Source organism: Crocodylus siamensis, chromosome 2 (genome assembly GCF_052110815.1).
Source record: "Crocodylus siamensis isolate JL-2025a chromosome 2, ASM5211081v1, whole genome shotgun sequence".
NCBI lineage: Eukaryota > Metazoa > Chordata > Crocodylia > Crocodylidae > Crocodylus > Crocodylus siamensis.
This window is the reverse complement of record NC_143396.1, coordinates 62899026-62920228: the sequence shown is the minus strand read 5'-3', so window position 1 is coordinate 62920228 and position 21203 is coordinate 62899026. Positions and strand designations below refer to the sequence as shown.

The following is a 21203-nucleotide window of genomic DNA, read 5'->3' as shown; positions in this document are numbered from 1 at the left end:
CAGTCACAACTATTTAGGTCAGAAACATTCACTTGTTTATGCACATGAAATTTCATCAACATGTCACTTGTCAAACAAACTTTATTGCATCCCAGTTGAAGGACTCTGCTTACACACTCTGTTAAATGTATTCATGCTGTCTCACTAGTTAACAAGAAAACATGCTTTTTGAATTAGATATGCCCAATTCAAACAGCAGTAAATTTTATTCATTTTTAGAAAGCCTATTTGCCTGAAGGCAAGGTCTGGGCAGGGTTAAATTATTTTCTTTAAGACCTGTCCACCCAGCAGTTGAAGTTAGGCCAACAATAATAGTATCTTTAAGGCTATTCTAGTTCAGCTTCCTTGGTTATTAGGTTCAAGTATTGTCCTGCTCCATATTATCAAACTCTGTCAAAATGGGATAGGGATCAACATATCCCAGAGTGATCCAGACTGTAATGGGAAACCTGGATTAAGATGCATTTAGTGTAAATGAGAGGCGTATCAGGCTTCTAACAGTATCATTTTACTCTATAAACTGTGCTTCAAATCTCTTTTCCTTTGACTTGAGTTGCCATCCAAAAAGACCTTATTACTACACCTACTTTTTGTCCCCTCTAGATACATATATGCATGATTTAAAGTGCATTAATGCACGTGTTGATGCACCCAGTTACATGCCCAAATCTTCAGCAGTTTCTTATGTGTGTGCACTGCCAGCATATAGGCAAATCAGGAAATAAACACATTGTTGTAGGCAGAAAATAAGGTCATATACATCTATAACTACTTGTAAAGTGCTATAATAAAATATTAGATTAATAAAGGAAGTTAGCAGCTGAAGCTTTATCAGACAACAGCCAGTGCTTCTGATAGGTTCTTGATATATAGAATTACGCTAGACCATACAAATAAGTCAAATGAGCCAAACCTGGCATTTTCTAGAGGAAGATATATCCAGATTATACTAGGTGACTAGGATTCATTAGTTGTAGCTAGTTGTCAAGAACTAATCCCACAAAGGGTTTCAGTTTTTGTACTGAGGAGTGAGAAGTCTATTGGGTGTGTACAGACATTCAGGGAGGATAGATCATGTTAAAAATGGCTACCCAATCTAACTTAGTTCGCCCAAGTGTGGACTTTACACTAGTTAGGTAGATCTTTTTGTGCAAATTGCACAAGACAGCTAGATCAGTCTAAAAACAGCCTGCCCAATCTAAGTTAAGTGTACCTCTGAGGTACCAGTGAGTACCACTGAGTCTAACTTAGCTCAGGTCTGGTGAGACCGATTTAATTGAACTTTTGCATGGTTCCCACCCCCAGAGAGACAACCCCCGCCCCACCATGAACTAGCCAGCCCCACCCCCAGCCCACCAAACCCCCCATTCCACAAGTCACTCTCAGTGCCAGTTTTATCAGAGTTTACCAATCTTGGGAGTCATGCAAGTAAGTTGGGGTGTGGGGAGGGCCAGGCAGGATGGGAGTAGGTTCACTGAGAGGGGTTGTTTGTCTGAGGGTGGCCCCTGGTCCTGGGGGTGGGGAAGAGAACCCCCATCCTCCCAAGCCTTCCCACAGACCCTGTGGACCCCCTGATCTCACCAAGCCCTCCCTGACACCAGTACCCCCACTGCAGACACTGCCTGCCCTCCCAATCCCCCAGTCCTCCTATGAACCCTGGCTACCCCTGTGATCTTCCCATAGTTCACACCTACCCCCTCATAAACCCTTTGGACCTCCCAATTCCCACACTGGAGCTTTCTTGACCACCCCGATCCTTTCAATCTTCCCCCATGCTGATTTACCTTAGATTACGTGGCTATTTTTAACTTAACTTAACCTCCTCCTAACCTCCCTGAATGTCTACATGCACTCATCATTTCTCACTTTTAGGCTCCTTTCATCCCTCCTGTTGAGCTACTGCTGGGGAGAGAGGGCACCCCGCAATCAGGGTGCTCACCTGAAGAAAGGAGACCCAGGTGCCAATTCTGCTCCAAAAACTGTTTATTCATTTTGTTCAAGGATTGTTTCATGTAAAATACTTAATCATTTGAACAAGGACTAGAGCCCAGGACTCTCCTCTTCCAAGTTTGCCAATGTTGGGGCATAAATGGGGAACAGAGAGATATGGGGAAGATTGGGGAAAGAAAGCAGAGGCAACAGGGGACAAGCAGGGGAACAGAGAGAGACAGGGAAGACTGGGGAATGAAAGCAGAGGTGACGGGGCACAAACAGGGAACAGAGAGAGACAGGGATTAGGGAGAAGGAAGAATAAGCAAGACACAAGTGAGAATGGACAGAGAGAGATCGGGGAGGGAATGCAGAGAGAGACGGGGACTGGGGAGAAGGCAGAGGTGGTGGGACACAAGCAGGAAGCCGGCAAGTCAAGGTGGAGGAAGATGGAGGCAGAGATGGAGGACAGAGCTGGGAGACCAAAGACCAGGGTGGAGAGGTCAGCAGAGAGGGAGAGAAGGCCAGAGTCGGGGGAGATAGAGGCGGCAGGGAGGAATGAAGCCCAGAGGGAGGTCAGAAAGATGGGGATTTAGTTGGGAGCCTGTAGCAGGATAGAGACCAACTTGGGGTCAAAAATATCAGTTTTATTAAACAGGCAGTACACTATACAGCTCACAAAGTTATTGGCTCCTACACACAATGGTAGCAGGAGAGAAAAAGGCTTGGTGGAGAGACTGAAGTTAAAGTGTGTAGGGACAGAGTCCAGGTCCTTTGCTGGGGGAAGGAAGGTGGGTGGGCTACTTATCCTGGGCTGTGAGTTGATCCCCGATGGCCATTCGGGGTCTTGTCCATTAAGGTAAGGTGATGTCCAGAGGGTATCACCTCCGAGTGGATAGGTGGCATAGCACAGTGCCGGTCCAGATAGAGAGGGCATCCCAAGGAGGTCACACTCTACCACCCCTTTTACAGAGGTGGGTTACCTACATCTCCAATGGGAGGGATATGCCCAGGAAAGGACAGTCCTGCTCAGATGCCTACATGCAGATCCAGGTGTCCTTATTGTCTGGTAGGACAAAATGGTGGGGTTGCTGGTTTCTGTAGGGTCTTTGTCTTTCAAATCCTGGGTTTCTGTTTTGTTCCTGGGTGAGGTCCGTGGTTCCTGGATTAGGCAATGCAAGGCAATGGTCCAGTCATTGAGTTGATCATTCAGTAGAGGCCTGCTACCATTGTACCTCAAGCACCCTAATTCATTCAGGAACCCATTTACATGACACTGGTTAGACATGTGTCACAGTTATAGCATAGGTTACACCCGGCGAGAGGACACAAGATAGAGACTTGACATTACTTTACAGACATAGGCCTAAATCATATAAATTCAATATAGAACAGTAAAAATCAACACAAACATAATAGAATGCTATTTACAATATCAAAGGGGGCTTGTTACTATAAGGGAGTATAAGAACTTAGCTTAGCTTACCTAGTATTACTTGTAATCACTTATAAGGAATAGAGAGGGCAGAGAGAAAGTCAGAAATGGTTGGGGAAGGGGAGGGAATGTATTTTTAAATAATTAAAACCAAAAAGAAAAACAGGGTTTTGCTACACTATGTTCTGTCATTTCTCCCCATGGCCTAGCCTTTTTTATTTCACTCCTTCCTTCCTACATAATTCTTTCATCCTAGTGAAAATTTCCCAGTATCATTCTACATTTTCCTCTCTCACTTGTCTTGTATTTTCTAACTCACTCCTTCCTCTTTCTTCCTTTACTTCAGCCTTAACAGAAGTAGAGGTACTAGCTGTTTCTTGATTCTCCTTCTTATAGACTCTACAGAAGATAAGGCACCACCTGAGCAGAACTGAGCGGCCAAAGGGAGCATACAAGGAATGTAAGTCACTTAATTGAAAGCCAACAACAGAAAGGTTTGTTTGCATAAGTATCCTTTCTGTTTAAAGTTATAGTTGATGGTCTGCAGAGCTAATCAAGTGATTTGATTTGACAGACTGATATTTTCTATGCTATGCTTAAAAGTGGGCATGCCTACACATGTGCCCAACTGCACAGTTGTTACTGCGCATCACAGTTTGTGCCTGCTGACACTATGTCGCCATAGCATCTCATGTAGATGTGCCTAGTTTGCAATTCACTGAAAACTGGTAAAAAAAAAACAATAAAAGTAAAACCAGGGCACCTGCTCCCAAATTCTCTTGCCAGCTTCCTGTAGTCTTAAAAATTCTTTTTTAAACAACAACAAAAATGTAACTTCCCAGTTGCTGATCTATGCAAACAGAAAAAAACAGTTAAAATGAATATTTGCAAAGGTCTGATGCAATGGGATGGCTGCAGGAGTGATGGAATAAGCTGTGATTTTGGTGGGGAGGGATTGTAGGGTATGGAGGAAATCAATGTAACAGTGAAACAATCCCAAACAATCAGTTGATATTTTCTTTACAGTCACAAAGATAGAAGCCTTTTTTACAGTAATGGAGATTAGCCTGTATATTTATATCACTACTAAATAAGGATTAGGGGTCTTGCATGCAAACTTCAGGAAGATACCCAGTTGGTCTTACCTTCCATTTGTCATCTGGATCCACATAAGCAGTAATTAAATGACATCACAACATCTGCTGAAGTGCCTCTTCCTTTATGTCCAGTCATTAAAACTGAATCTTCCTAAAACATCTCAGCAGCTGAAATATGGAACTCTGTTTTCCAAGGTCAGAAAAGAGGGTGATTCTGCAGACTTTCTCACTTGGTGTTGTTCCCTCTGATGGTCTGTTTTAACTGGAGAGTATCTGGTAAGGTTCTAAGCATTTTGGCTAGGGACAGAAATTACACATAAACTGGTATAAGTGACTGGAAACAGGTTCAAATCTGTAATACAACAGAAGTTCAGTATACATAAACCACTTTCAAAATGGCCATAACCGGTTTAAGATAAACCTGATATAGTCTCAGCCTTAAGGGTGCACACAGAAGCGACAATTTTTGCTCTATCTGGCCACAGAAAGCAATTTATAGCTGTGACCAAACACAAGTGAATAGCTGCAGGTAGTTTAAAAAAATGGCCAATCAGATGAAAATCTGACCCCTCATTGCATGTGGTATCACATAAAGCCTTTTTTTTTTTTTTTTTTTTTGCACCGGTCCTGGAAGCACTGCAATACCAGGTCAATGCATGGAGTGGACGGAGCATACTCCGGTTCCACCAACCAATACCAAAAAGAATTTGCTCAACATGAGCGGAATGCAGGGAGAGGCTGACATTTCAAAATGTTACTATGGGAACCTGGATGTAGGCTTCGAGCCCTCAGCTAGATTCCCCTTCCTTCCCCCCTGGAACCAACAGTGGACTTCTGTTCAGTCTGGGATAACATTGTAACTCAGATCATTTTGCAAAAATAGTTCTGAGTTACAGCTGGGAGCTGCCCTTCTGTCTGTATCCTTTAACTGATTTAGGTTAAATCAGTTTATTGAACTTTTGTCCCAGATCCCCTCCAGATTCAAATTAACTCACTGTCCCTGATCATCCTAGGATGTTTTGCACCTCCTCCACAACTCCCAAACACATACACACTTTGCAGGATGGGCAGGCCATCCTTGACCCAAATTGTCTGCTCCTGCTGAGCAGGGAGGTGTGCTCCAGTGTCTCCCAGCTTCTGGCCTGGGCCACTGCAGGCATGTGGATGCATTTCTGTTCACTTGTTTATTGGTTCATTTTACACAGCTTAGACTAATTTGCAAAGACTGAATTGATTCAGTCTTGGGCTTTTTGACTGTCTGTACTTAGCCTTTGTCAGCAAACCAGGTACATAAGAATATTAAATTGCTGAATAATACCATTGGCTTCAGCACACTTTGAATCACTGAATAAAGATACACACAATTGCTGCTTCTTTACTTTATGTGTGTATAAGTAAACTACTAAGCTGACGACAGTAAAAGTAAACACTTTTTTTCATATGGTGACAAAGCAAAGCAATCATACTACATTCCACTCATTGCAAAGTTATGAGTTTGAATGCCTTCCTGATGGCCTCAAACTGCATATATTCATCAGCATGTCCAAATAGTCATCAACTGTGTAAAATACCTAAGGAAAAGTTGGCTTTATAGGAAAAGTTCTCCTTTTGCCATGGAGTCTTCAGATCTACCCTGAATAATTATTATGGTGAAGAGGCAGTCATTGTATACCAAAATGCAAGGGAGAAAAGTTTTCCCACCCCTCCTGGCATTCTGAATTTTAACAACTGTATTGCTAGTGGTGGCTGTGGACTCCGGAAAACCAACAAAAATGATCCACTGAAAACTATGAGGCCTTGAAGAGACATGCAAGTTGAAGTGCTCCAAATGTCTTCAGAGTACTCCAGAACAAGGATGTGCACATTCACAGCCAAAGTAGTGCTTCATAAATGATCTGCGAAGAGGAACGTTTTTGAAGTAAAGCACCTCATTTTGAAGAATCTTCTTAAATATCTGCACTTTCCAACAGTTCTCAAGTATCCCACACTGCTTCACTTACCCCCCCATGACGGGGAACAGTGTGATGGACTGCCAAAGAAAACTCTCCCGTGAATTTCTAGCAACCAGATGCCAGGGCATGCATACCTTCCCAGCCATTTAAAAATGCTGCAGGTGTGGTTGGCACCACACATCTATACAATACTTCAATTGTGATGAATTTAAAGACTCTGGGATTTGGAGTTCTTCAAATGCGTATCTCTGGCCTGATGAGTAACTATTTCCCCCTGAATTATTCCATTAATGAGTAATATCCAGCTGACTCTAAGGCACCATAATCCTTGCCCTGGATTCACACTTGTTTAGAGATTCACAAGATGTGAGGAGGTCTAATGTGTGCACTTCTCTCATTAACTTGCATGCACAGGAAATTCAAGGGAACAAACAGAAGTGAATGCAATCTGAAGTCACCTTGACTCTGTAGACTCCTATCATTTTAGAGGTAATCTGGGACAGGAGGCAGGTTGGAGAGGGAAGAAATCTCAGTAGTGCAACTCCATTGTGAGCCTGAGAGTGAGCCTCTACATCCACCCTTACATGCTAAATTTTATTTGCCTTGGAGGATTAGACACAAACCAAAATAAGGCATATCCTATGTCCCCTCCCCACCACTCCAAAAGGGTATTAGAGAAATTCTGTGATGGGAACATCAGACTTTTAAATCCCTACAATACCCATTCTTCATTGAGATGACTAGCTCCAAGAAGGCAGACAATTAGCTTTTACACTAGGGTAGAGTAAATAATGTTGTAGCCAAATGTGTCGGAACCACAGACACAGGATCATTTCTAATAAAAAAGAAAGAGCTCATTTCATAAGATTGGGATTAAGTCACCATGCTAATAATTTACCTGTAGTTACGCAAACTGGACAGGTCTTACTTGTAAGTGTACAACTTCACCAGACACTGTAGAGGTTAAGGTCTTAGTAGGATTAAAGGAGTAGGCATTATAAAAATTCCTAAATGAACAAACAAGCGTAATTCAGGTCATAAGTCAAACTTCAACTGCAGGTCCTAAGTTCGTCAACTCCTAGTGGTAGTCATTACCCATTCTTAATGTTTATTTATTTTAACTATACTTGACTATATTTAAATCACTTCAAACTTGACTGTTGGCATGGGATACGTATATTTGTACATTGCTTTTCTGCAGCCTCCTTGAACTCAAAGATCTCAAATTAAGGTCATGCCAAAATACTTCAGGTGGTTTAAACAGTTATAGTCTAATAAGTCTTTTTTAGAAGTTTATAGCAGTGTTAGCACTCAAAAGGGATTTAATTTTTGTGTCACTTAACGATATCTATCCCATTCCTCACCACTTAAAAATGTAGGAAATTCAGAGCAAAAACATTCATTAACTTCATATTAATGATACAAGGTTATCAATAAAAGCCATAAAACACAGAAGTCAAAATCCCACTAGCAGTATTAATTTAGTTATGTTGTGTGTTTTTTTTATTCCTCTTTTTCTAATAAACAACAAGATATAAGATTGAGGTTATAAAATTCATCCAAGTCTACGCTTGATCATTAATTTGCAGAGCACACTGAAATCTTAACATGTGACTTCTGGAAATGATCAAGGGGGGAAAGAACACAGAGCAAGGATCCCAGCTTAGAAGAACCTGCTGAGTTCTGCTATAAAATACTACACATCTTGAACTCCCAGGCGATCAAACCATTCAATTTAGCCATGGTGATTTGGAATAGAATCCAGGTCTTAGGACTCTCTGTTCTGTGTGCTACACTAATGTACAACTACTTTAAAATAAGATAAAATTGGTTTGATAGTTATTCATTGTAATTGTAACCAACACACCAGCAGCTATGTGAAAGTTGGGACAGTGTTACCAGCATAATCACCAGCTTGCAAGGCTAGGCTTGTACTGTGGGCAACTCCCATATTCAATCTAGAGCTTTACTAATTAATTCACATACCTGCACACACCTCAAGATTGGCTGAGGAGATACAGTAGGTCTGTGAGAACATTCATCCTAAGGTTTTTAAATTTTTTTTGGTAAGTATTCCCAAAGAAACCTCTTTCCACAGCACCTGGGGTGAGGGGGAGGGGAGAAGGGCTAATGTATGTTCCAGGGAAAACAATAAACAATCAGTATACTGAACAAGTCTTGGATAGCAGAATATCCACCACTCCTTTTGGCAGGTACTTTCACAGTGCAGGGCTCTGGTCTCAAAACATAGGTAGAGATCTGTGTCTGCCCCATTTCTCTGCAGAATCAGACTTTAGAACACTTTTTCTGATAGTTTCTGTAAATGTTTCTTCTCTTAAATTCATCCCATTAATCTCAGTCATTGACTCATTATGCTATTCTAACTACTTCCTCTCCCCTCCCCCGCCTTAATATTTGCATTTTCATTCGATTTACAACAAAGGGCATTATTCTGCCCTTCTGTTGTGCTTTTCAGCAATGCATCTCAAATCCTTTAGGAAGGGAATACATTATTACCCCTTTTCACAGATGTGGAAACAGGGGGCAATTGTTTAAGTGACAGAACCAAAGTCACCTGAGCGTGGGGGGACATGATAAGGGTTTGCAACATCCTAAATGGCAAAGAGAAAGTCAATAGGGATTTATTATTTACTGTCTTACACAAGACAAGAACTAGGGGCCACAAAATGGAACTGGTAGGTAGTAAGTTTAAAACTAGAAGGAAGTTTTTTCACACAGTCATTTGAGTGTGGAACTCATTGCCACCAGATGCTGGAATTGCAAAAGGAATTGAACCAATTATTGGAGGAAAAGGGCATCAGGAGCTATTAAGCATAGTATCATAGTACTTAGGGTCAGAAAGGACCTAAACAGATCATCAGGTCCAACCCACTGCCCCGAGCAGAAATTGGTGCTGGGATCATACCACCCCAGCCAAATACCTGTCCAGCCTCCTCTTGAAGACCTCCAAGGTAGGAGAGAGTACCACCTCATTCAGGAGTCCATTCCAGACCCTTGCAGCCCTAACTGTAAAGTAAATGGGAGCAAGGATACCAGCCCCTGAATTACAAGTCCCTAGACCTTACAAAATATATTAAAAAATTGTATTTCAGGTGAAGTCAGCCAAATCAGTTTCAAATCATATTGACTGAGCAGAACTCAGTCCAAAAACCACACTGATTGAGCAGGCAGAACTCAATTGTTCTAAATACCATGTACGGCACTACAACTGGCAAGCATCCTCCATCCCAAACCTCTCACCCTGGGACTTCGGATACTCCCAAATCCATTGACAGGCATCCTACATGCAGGTCCAAGTCTGGAGGTCTTGGGATTCAGATGCCCCCAGAAACTACAGGCAAGTATTCTCCATCCCAGACTCTTTAGTCTGGGACTTCAGATACTTTATTAGAAAATGTTAAAGTTTAAGGTTACAAAGTTAAAGTGAAAGGAAATACAAAGGACCCAGAGTGAGGGGTTGCATAAAACAGGATGGGGGTAGGGAAGGAAGGGCAACTAAATTACATATAAAAAGTGCAGTCAACTAACCCGAGGGGCCAGAGGGTGGGGGGAGAGTGATGCTTTTATAGAGTCACGAGACCAGTGTGGGGCCTGGGGCATATCAGCCTGTGCAGGGCCGGTGGGGGGGAGCATAGGTGATGCTGGGGGACCCCCACCCCAGTCAGTGATTGGCCCCTTGGTTGGTGATTGGCCTCTGGGGGACCCCCATCCCCCCATCAGCAATTGGCTCCTGGTGTCCCCCCAGAGCCAGGATGCACCAGTTGCCCATGGGGGGGGGGGGGTGAGTGGCCAGGGCTGGCGGTGCTCGGCAGCGGTAGTAGTGGGGTCTGTATGGCACTGTCTATAGGGCTCCCCAAACCATGGGGCCTGGGGTAGTCAACCCGATTTGGCCCCTCACAGGAACGGCGCTGCTGGAGATCCTGCACAATGATGCTACATTTGGGTTTGGAGGTGGTTTACAGAGAGTGCACACTCAGTTACAGGTAGTAGGATGTGGGTGCAATTGTGGGAGCTGGGAAGAGCCCAGGGTGGGCAAGGACTTTCTCGCTCTATCTTAGTCAAACGATCCCTTAAAGTCCCTAGTTCCCAAACTCTGACAGACGGTATACCACCAATTTAAAACAATACAACCTCCAGTGTCACCAGCAAATTTTTCAGCTCGACCTTGGGTACCACCAACACATTTTCTGCCATATCAAGTCATTATAATAAATCTGCTAATATGTACCCCTGACAGGTTGCATGCTACCACTGGTGTGACTGGTACCACAGATTGGGAGCGGCTGTCCTAGACCTTAAAATAAACGCTGCACGTGAGCGAGACCCAGTGGGGGGAAATAACATCCCCTCATACCCAGTCCCCTCTCCCTGTCAGCCACCACCCTGCCCCCGGGTGTCACAAATGATAGGGCAAGATGGACCCGTGTAAAGGAATTTCTTAGGCTCACGCAAGAAGAGCAGCAAAACCGAGCAGGAATCCATAGCCCTCGGCTTTGTTTGCCCCTGGGTTGTGGCCGGCGTCTTCCCTCGTGCGGCTTCTCCTCCTACACGTGGGGCCGCTGGATGCTGCTCCCGCCCGTGGAGGGGCGGAAGGTGTTTCGGCGCGTGACGTCACAGGGCGGCACAGGTGCGGCCGGGCCCGGCGGGGGCGGGAAGGAGTCCCCGGCCGGGCGGGGGAGGGAAGGAGCGCGTAGGCGCTGCTCGTTGCTGCACGGCCGGGGGAGGCCCCGCGCACCGGGACCGGCGCCTCCCGCAGCCCTGGGAGGTGAGTCGGCAGATCCTTGCGTATCCCACCCCCCAGCGGCGGCGTCTTAACTTCTCTTTGAACTTTGCCCAGATCCGGGGGCTGCGCTGCCCCCCCTTCCCCCCACAGTTGCAAGGTAGCTGATTACAGTGGGTTGCGGGGGGGGGCTCAAGCCTGAAGGATGGGGCTCGGGTCGCCTCACTGCCAGGGGGAGCTGGGACTGCGGCGCCGTGCGGGGCCTCCCAGGTGCAGCGCGCTTGCCCCTGCCAGCCCCGGGCTCCTGCTCCGCTCTCGTAGCTGCCGGGAGCCTGGCCCGCCGGCCTTGCGAAACCGGAGTGGGGTACGGACGTCTCCCGCCCGCTGCCTGCGGCTTCTTTTCTTGGCTCCCCCTGGCTGGTGTGGGGCGGGAGCCTCCTGCAGGACGTGGGGGCGCCGGTGGATCCGCTCCCCGCCTCGGGGTGCTCAGCGGGGAAGGGAAGGGAAGGCTTCAGCGCAGTCATTGGAGGCGCGTCTCTGATGCCCTTGAGTGAGCGCTCCCGGCCCTTGGCTGCTCTGCCCGGCGGTGCTGCGGCCGGCGAAGCCCTGGCTGGGGTGGTCTAGTTGGGCTGGGCCTGCTTTGAGCAGGATGACCCCCTGAAGTGCTTTCCAGCCCCCCGTTCCCCACAGTAAGGAAGTCACCTACTTCTGTTTGGTGCCCCCTTATCAACCGCCTCTGCCAGGAGCTTCTCAAAACCTGACTAGACTTCACCCTGGGCTCAGAGCCTCTCTCTTAGATGTGGCTTCTTAAAAATGCTGCAGCTGAGTGGTGCTGTTCTCCCAGTCTTCTCCAGGCCACATTGGTCTCTGACTGCAGAACTTCAAGACCCCTCCTCCATCCTTCAAAACACTCTTATTTGAATCAAATTCAGTTGTTTAGACTAAGAGGGTTTGGTTTTTGGGAGGCTGTGAGGACTTGGCATGGTTCTTTGGGAGGTTTGGGGGTTTTGGCTGGCATTTTAGTTTGTATTTGGCTGCCCTTTCTGGGTTTGTGGGTTTTGTTGTGTTTGGGTCTTTTTTGTTTTTTTTTAGGTTGCTTTGTTTTTTCTTTTTTATGGCCTACCCCATAACTCCTAAAAGTTGCTAAAGCAAATAGGAAGGGTTTTTGAAGCCAGTAAACTTCACAGAGCAGACATCTCTGCATTTCCCTTGGGTTCATTTCCTCCTTGGATCTGATAGCCAAGTATCAAGTAATCTTTCAAGCATGTACTTGTACATGATGTGCTCTGAACTTCTGTACTGAAAGTATAGTATTAAACATGTTACAATCCTCTTTCCCTGCATTTGTGTGTGTCCAGTAGTTACTACTAGCATGCACCTGGGACCAGTTTGCAGCAATAGGAGCCATTGTGTTCCTGTTATCATCTTTTTTTTTTTTTTAAAGCTATTTTGAATGTTTGCACTTCCATATGTTCTATAAATAGGAATAAAAAGTTGGCAAAGGGAGGAGAGCTCAAGTTTGAAAAGGGCATTCAGCTCAAATGTGATACTGTTGTTTTGAGGCCAAGAAAGGATCAAGGTAAAGTATTTTAGGTTAACAATCAGATCAGAGGATAAGAAACGATCTGGAAATAATCATTAAAGAAATGCAAGTTTTCATTTAAGAAAAGGGCGTGCTACTCTGTCATTGGTACAAAGATGGTGAAATGTTTTCTTGACTGGCTTTACAGGTCCAGAATGTGAAGTACCCACCTGGGTTAAACATTCACCCAGACAGTTTTTTCAAGATCAGGTTACAGTAGAACAGATGTTTACTGTTCACTGCAGTGGATGTGCAAAGTAAAAATTGATGGTTTACCTGCCTTAATGAGTAACAGTGGTATCTTTGGCTTCTGTGTTTGTTTTTCTGCTAGTCCGAGACTCAGCTCTGTTTTCAGGATACTAGTGTTACTGAACCATGAAAATATGATTTGACCATTTTGTGCTGTTTTGTTGTGCCATAGATCAGCAAATGAAGATATGTTGGAAGAAAGCTCACCAGTAACTTAAGTAGAACAGTAGCTTCCTTGGGTGAAACCTCTCATGTTCTAAAATAAGTTGTTTGATAAGTGAGTGGTTGGGCTTTGAGATGCCCAGATCTGCTCATAACTAAAAATGGCTACAGCTCATTTGTCTTGGTTAATAAAACTTTACTTTGTTGTAAACTACATTGTTTTAACTGTCCTTCATGTGTACTGTTGTCCAAATAACATCTTATCACTATAGCAAGTTCTTTTGAAATACTGCTCCTTTAAAGAACATGGGTTTTGTTTTATCTTGTAATGCTTTCTAACTTTCACTAAAAAACCCCAAAACTAATGTTATATCTGGCAATTGTCCCAGGGGGATGAACCAAGCCCCAGTGTCACGATGGGTGGGGGTGGCAATTGAACACGAAAACAGGCTGGGTTTTCTGGCGAGGAGAACTGAGGCACAGAAGCGTAGTGGTTTCTTGAACAGGGTGAGATTTATTTAACTTATGCTTAGATGGCTAGGAAATGATGTCTTCAGTTACAGTAACAACGAATGTAACAGAGGGGTGTGTTGGCCCATGAGGTTCACAGTGAGCCCTTGCTTTCTACCTGCAAGGGATAGGTGCGGCTGCCCACTGCTAGTCCCAGGGCTGGTCAACAGCTCATGAATTGGGAAATAAACAAACGAAGCTGTAACACGTAGAATGATGTGATGTGACGCCAGTCTCAGATGATGGACAATCAGGTAGTCAGAGAATAATGCCAAGGTCAGGATGCTGAGATGACGAAGTGAGGTCGGAGTGGGATGGTCCAAATCGTAGTCGGTAATTGGTGAAAATCAGTTGGAGACCAGGAAACCAAAACTGCAATGAAATCTAGTAGCACAAAGTGCCAATTGGGGGAGGAGATCAACAGGTCCTAAAGCCTGACTGAGAGACAGTCCCTGAAACACCAGCCTCTGCCTCCAGCTAGCGTGATCTTCACCCCCCCCCCCCCCCCCCCCCGCAAAGAAGGGGCTCATTAGCCTTAAATATGAATTTATTAGCCAATCAAATCATTCTTCAAACAGAAAGTTCTAGCCAGATTACCTCGTGCTACAGAAAGACTGAGCATGCATCAGATCAGGGCTTGGTTATTACTGCACATGAGCAACACAGAAAACTGGGTCATGGTTAATTGACAAGCCCAAAGGTCATAGAAAGGGCAGTTCTGATCCTGTATGGAGTTTTCCACTCTTAATCAAACTGAGTTCAGGCATTGGCAGCACCCATATTCAAAATTTTGCTTCAACAGCAATAATATGAGCTTATTGATGGTTAAAATGTATAAACAAGTTGGATTAGGCTTTGTTTTAAACTACAAATAAATACTACATTTTTTCATCAAGTTTATCCACTTCATTTTATTTACCATCCTACTTGATGAATGAAGACTCCGTAATTAACACATTCTTTGAATAAATATTGACCCCATATTATAAATAGCTTCTGGATATCTTATTAAATAAGAGCTTTACTCCTAATTCTTAGAGACACCATTTTAATACAAATAATATGTTTAAACATAATGTGAGGTATTTCTTATTTTCTGCATCTTTAAGCACTTGAGGCATTGATTTCATCCATAAGAGTACCATTAATATGAATCCAGGACACTGAAAAATGAGATTTAAATATCTACATTTTAGATTCTAATGGTTTTCTTGTTCTTTAGCGTTAGGGCTTTCTGTGGTTTCAGTTTCTAACATTGAAAGCCTGAGCCTTATTTTTTAAATGTAAACAAATTATTTGTAGTGCCATGACTCCAGGAGCTGGGCCTTTAAAGAAGTAAGTGGGAATGGAGACCACAAAGCACTCTGAGACTTGTCATTAAAATTGCAAGAGCTGGCAGACTACATAAAGGCCCAGTAGTTGCTTGACCAAGGCATTACAGAAATACTTGGTTGTAACTGAAAGCATTGGAATATAACATAATAACTTTAGGAAGTAATACATTTGATAAAGTATCAAATGATCATGTAGCATTACTTTCCTACAAATAAAACTTTTTTTCTGGTGGGGATACAGGATTTTGTAGATTAAGCAGAGATGCTAAATGCTGTATAACTGGACAAAGATGTCTAAAACAATGACATGGAGGTGAGCAGAAGTAGGGACTTCCCACATCTACTAAATCATCTGGCCTGCTGTGGCAACCAGAATGGCAAAAACTCAACTTAACCTTTTAAAGCTTAGGATGGTCCTTTGACTAGTCTCTGGAATTGTGCCAGGCTTAATTTAAGAAGTTCAGTTAACATTGAACAAATAAGTTGTTTTCTTAAAATGAATAAAAGACCCTAGGCTTGCATAAAACTTGTCTCCAGTTGTTAAAAGTTGGTTTGAACCCTGATTTGGGGTTCAAATTACACTTTGACTCTGGGAAGGAGGGGGGAACTGCAAAAGAACTGCAAAAAATAAACAAACCAGTTTATTGATTTAACAAGTTCACTTAAGTGAAGGAGCAATCCAATCAGAGACCCCACCCCCACAGGGTTATGATTTTCAAATCTTACAGGGGGACTTGCATCTCTTATGGAGGGGTTTGGCCCCACCAACCCACCCTTAACTTGCACCTTCCCCTTATTGTAATATAGTACAGTTGAGCTGCTACAGTAGCATTTGTTTTCAAAAAATATCTTGATTCCCCCAAAGTGCAAGTGATTTTAAGATCTGGTCTCTTTAGAAGAGTCTTCACTTACTTGAGTTTCTGAAATAAGGATAAATGCATTTGGGAAGACTGAGGGAATTTAACATGTTTGTTAATTTAGTTGCAAATACTTCATTGTGTGTGTTTCCAATTACTTCTTTCCACTTGCTTTCTTTAGTAGTGAAGTCACCTGGAGTCCAAAAAACAAACCAACTTGTAATTGGTGCATTCTCTACTGCTGGAAAACTCTTCTTAATTCTGTTCATCCCAGAGGGAAATAAATGAACTAGTTAACTATAGAACTCCTGCCTAACTTCATCCTACTGGGAAGGAGATGTGCTATAGAGTTTCTTTCTCATAGTTTGCCTGTTCTAATCCCTTCTAGCTAGATGAAGTAATTGCTGTTGAGTGTCGGTCTTAATTACAGTAATTAATTATAGCTGTTATTCCTGTTTAGCCAATGCTCCTGTTAGAGTAGTATTAATTGCTATCCTAATATCATTTGTCTTATGTATACTAACACTTTAATATCTCTGTCCTGTCTAATTTGGTTCCTCTTGTTATGTGTTGAATCAACTGACTTGTTAACACTTATTTTAGCTCACTTCAGGTTGGTGTAATCTTGGCACTACAGTGCCAACTTCTTATCAACAAATTTGATGTTTGCAAATGTCAGTGGCTTTTATTTTTCTTTCTTGCTTTATACAGACTGCTGATCACTTAGAATAAAGTTTTAATAAATGTGAGAGAAATTAAGCAACACTTATAAGCTTGGGTAATAATATCATCTGAATGTGTGAGCCCACTGAAGAATTTCACTAGTCAGGAGGCCTGCCACACATTTCACATGATCTTACCTGGTTTTCTTGTTGTTATTAGTGACATTGGATACAGTCCTTAGCACCTAAATGTTAGTTGGGAATGGGACACTAAGGAAGCCCCCCTGAAGGCAGTGAGGTGACGCACTCAATCACAGATAAATATGGCTCATTTGGTCTCATGCTGAATTATTGGTAATCAGTCCTTGGCTTGAAGAGCCAGATCTCCCTGCCATCCTTAACCTAACCTTTTAATAGTGATTTTTACCATCCAGGGAGCTAGGTTAATGACCTTCAGAAGCAACTATTATATTAACAAAGGGGCTATGGAAGGAAGATGCTATTAAGGAAAGGTTCTGAGTTAAAGAACTTTGATAAGAGATCAATGAACAGCAATGTATGAAGACCATAGTGAGCCTTCTGGATTTGTGAACTGCTTTTCATATTGTTGACTGACTGGAACACAGGTAGTATCTTTCAAATGGCCCTGCTCTTTTGGTCAGGTAAAATTGTAAGCTAACAACTGGTTCTAAGGAGTAGCTTTCAGTTATCATTGTCTTCTGCTGAAGATATTCTCAGGTGGAAGTCCTGCAGGTTTCTCTTGTGTGCTTTTTAAAATTCCAATGCAATGCTTTTGGAATAGCTGCTGGCTGACAATGCCTTTAGTATGCTAATAACTATCTCTGTCTGTGATTTGTATGGTCCACTTGGGAAGTTTAATGAACTACCAATGTCTGAATAATATGAAGTATTTGAGGATCATGGTGGATGATCATTCCAGGCAGAGCTGAGGCCTCTTCAGGTTGGAAGAAGCAACCTAAAAAGCTTTCAAAGATACCTGAGAAGATCTGTGTTAAAACTTTTCTAGATGGAGGGTGTGTCCTCTTGGTACAACCTTTGCCAGAAACATTTTTCCCCTGGTAACACAAGTAAAATTTCCCTTTCGAAGGCTTTCATCTGAAATAGGTAATCATACTCCCATTTCAAGATTCTGCATTGAAACTGAACAAAAGCTGAAGATATGGAAGATGCTCACTTATTAGGATGCTTTAAAGTACTGCTTGTGTAATACCAGTCATTAATTTACAATGGCTACCAGTTTCTGGATGGAATGCAAGTGTTTTGGTTTTAACTTCTAAAACATCTGACTTAGCTATTTCTATGAATTACCTACTCTAGTAGCTATGAGTTTGCTGATCACAACTACTGTCAGATGACAGTGGTATGACTTTAAAAGGAAGTTCAACAAGTGACAAGACATACTTTGAACTTTGCTTATGTCTTTGGCCTGTCAATGCTCTCATCTTAAGTTCTGGATAAAAGCTGCATTTCAGTGGGAAAGGGCAATTTGAAGAATTCTAGGTTTTAAGATTGTGGAAAAACGTTCTTGTGAAGCCACAAGGCAGTTGACATGTAATATGGAAAAATCAAAGCTTGTACATACTTCTATGAAAAGACATCTGGAGCTTAAATAGGGGATGGGTACTTTAAGAATAAACTCTGAGGGGTACAGCATTGCACTGTTTCATTTAAATAGAGTACAGGGCCACTGGTGTTTTACCTACATCTAAATTTAAATATTTACTTTTTTCCTATCCCTGTACTTGGGCTTATATTTGCTTAATGGCTATAGTCATAAGCAAAACACAAACCTCTGGACTTCTCACATGCCCACAAATGTAGAGAAATTCAGAAGATAGCTGCTGGACTTCCCTGACCATACCGTCCTTTTACTCTATTTAATGAAAGCTCTTAAAACAGTTCTTAAGGAAACTTACTTTTAAGTTTAGGAAATTTAACATCTTTCATAAGAAAAGAAGAGGGTAACACATGCAATGAGCCCTCTAACTCTTATCTGATGGACTTGACTTTTCTCTAACCCAAGTTAACTTGACTTAGAAATTAAGTCAAGTATGCATCCTGTAGAACTAAAATATAAAAAAGCAGTTATGGCTTGCATAACAGGTGCATTTTATTACATTAATTAAAGAAGACTCTTAGTGCATACTTCTAATCCTAGAGTATACTTGAACATCTGAAACTTCTAAAATTCCTACTATTTTAGTGAGTGCCACACACCGTGTTTGGTAAAGACATATTTGGCAGAACTTTATTAATGTTTTATATCAGGGTGCCAAACTCATCCAGGCCTGTGGGTTGCATTAGTGGTGCAGAACTGGTCCACAGGCTGGGTGAAGGCACAGGGTCAGCCCTGTGGGCTAGATTGGGCCAACAAGACTTTTGTGCCTTTCTTCCATGCTTGATCTAGTGTTTGCTCCAGTTAGTCTGGGATCCTTACTTGCACATGGCTTGCATCCAAGGCCCTATGCCCAATGCTAATCTGAAACGTGTGAAGTGGGACATCTCTGAGACATAGGGGCTAGATAAGGGGGTTACAAGCTGAATTCAGCCAGCAGGCCCTATCTTTGGGACTCCTACTTAATATGAACTAGTAATATGACAGTTGGGGATTCTGAGTTTTCATCCAAATACCAAACTTTTCATATGCACAATACTCCTTACTAGTTGTCTTCTTCCCCAACGATATCTTTATTAGACCATTTCTCATAAGCAAGTCTAACTATAAATTTCATTTAGAAGCATCTTTAAAAGATGATATGGAAGTCATATGATGCAACACATTTCTTTTATGTAACAATGACATTAGCAGAACAATGTCTACAAGCATTCCAGTGCCACAGTGTCTTACAATTAAGGCAAACCAGTAGTTAAGGCTTCCAAGTAGTGTTGCCCTTGAGTTTCTCATTGATGCCCTTTTGGGGAAAGTTATACCACATGTTTGAAGTTAATGAGATTTTAAAAAACTGACCTGTGTGTGGATGGATTGACACAATATGGGCACATGTATTTTGGTGTTACTCTGGCAAAAAACTTTCTTCCGTCATAATTTGGCCCTCAACACCTTAACATTTTTCCAGATATTTTAGCCATAGTTTTTGTTTTTAACATTTTAATATTTCAGACGGTCTTTCAAAGTTTCTTCTTGTGTTTTGATTTCCTTAACATTTGGGAAAACGAATGTTTTCTGACAAACATTTGTTTCTTCAGAAAACAAAGAAGGCATGTAGTGATAACCAGTCTGTAAATTTAAACTGTATTAATCCTAATCCAGGGATTGATTGATGTGCACTTTGAGGGCAAATGCTGGTGCAAGACCCAAATGAAATTCAGCTAGATTGGAAGGGAAAAGCTTCTCTACTCACTAGGGTGGAGATCTGCAAACAGCGTGCACTTTGCATAGAACCAGGCATTTCTGTTACTGGCATGTGTAGCCAACAATACCAGCAAGATTAAACAATTGACCTGGACTGACTGGACAACCAAATCTTAATAAGGTCAATGCAGGCAGTACATGCTAGGTAAAAGCATGAAAGAGCAGTATGCTTACAAAACTAAAGAACTAATGTGAGAGATTGTACCATTTCTAGAGTTCTAGTTTAGTCATTTGGATTAAGTGATTTCTTGGTTCCCTTCTCCAAACAGTTATTCAAAGTAGTTCCATCAACTTTAGTACAACTTCTAACGGTTTTGATTTTTTTGTTGTTGTTTGGCCCAGATGGTATTAGTATGAAGCCCACTCATGGAGCAAAATATGTCAAGTCGCCTCATTGGGCTACTGGTTTAAAGACAACTGTATTTAAAAGATTGAAGCCCATGTCTTGCATACCTTGCTGTTGGTAGGGAACTTGCTTCAAGTCTGCTGCCTTCATTCTTCTGAGTGGCACTGCTTTTTGTTCTGTGGTCACACATGTCACTGATTCCTTCTTGCCAGGCCAACTGCTGGCCCAAGACCTGAGCCTGGCTTTGTTTGCTTAGGTGGACTAATTTATGTCCATTACTCCATTGTCATCTTCATAACTGTCTTTTAATTGGAAGTTTCCTCCTAACCCGACTACTGCATTTTGCTGTTACAGTGTGGCAGACAGTAAGAGAGACATTCAGCTGCACATGCGTTAACTGCACATGGTTCTTTTGCTGGGAGTTGCCTCCCTACCCAACTCATTGTTTTGTTCATTGCTTCTGTATGTTTTGAAGAGGGATCTTAGTTGTTTGGCTTGTCAGTCTCTTTTTCCTTTTGTTTCTCTCTAGTCTTGGATGGTTCAGTGCCACAAAGGAGGGGAGGTCTTGTCTGTTTTGCCTTTGCCAGCAATCTCTTGACGCTCTCTTGGATAGTCTTCCTCTTGCTTTGGAGTATCAAAGAAAAGACATCTGTTTGGATTTGGATATGGAACAGGAGTGTTTGAATTCTACAATGTATTATTGTCTCATGCCATACCTTTGCGATAAAAATGGTTAGAGGCCTGCAAGGCGACACTTGTGTGAGGAAAAACCGAAAGAGCTAGGGTTTTTTAGTCTGGAGAAAAGATTCGTCAGGGGTGGGGCTTGGAATTTGGTAACAGTCTTCTGTTAAATTATGAAATGGGATTCAGGATGAGTATATAAAGGATTAACGTGATAACTCATTCAATACATGAAAGAGAGACTTTAGTTACACTATTAACTATTAAATGAC

General features: G+C 42.5%; 1 protein-coding gene and 1 long non-coding RNA gene across 4 annotated transcripts in view; one reads left to right on the top strand and one right to left on the bottom strand.

Moving 5' to 3' along the window:
• Positions 1-1437: 1437 nt before the first annotated feature.
• On the bottom strand, positions 1438-13218 carry LOC149870332 (uncharacterized). Of its 3 annotated transcripts, XR_016440714.1 has the most exons (4): positions 10883-11004; positions 7312-7420; positions 4510-4758; positions 1438-3091 (listed from the first exon to the last, which is right to left on the bottom strand). It is a non-coding gene; the product is annotated as an uncharacterized LOC149870332 (long non-coding RNA). The 3 variants fall into 3 exon arrangements; XR_016440712.1 differs by lacking the exons at positions 7312-7420; positions 10883-11004 and adding an exon at positions 11861-13218 and having other exon boundaries at positions 1440-3091; XR_016440713.1 differs by lacking the exon at positions 7312-7420 and having other exon boundaries at positions 1440-3091; positions 10883-11013.
• MTUS1 (microtubule associated scaffold protein 1) overlaps positions 11067-21203 on the top strand; it is a 162352-nt gene continuing 152215 nt past the window's right edge. Inside the window, exon 1 of the mRNA XM_090036017.1 lies at positions 11067-11199. The gene's annotated coding sequence lies outside the window, so the exon portion shown is untranslated. The remainder of the gene's footprint in view (positions 11200-21203) is intronic.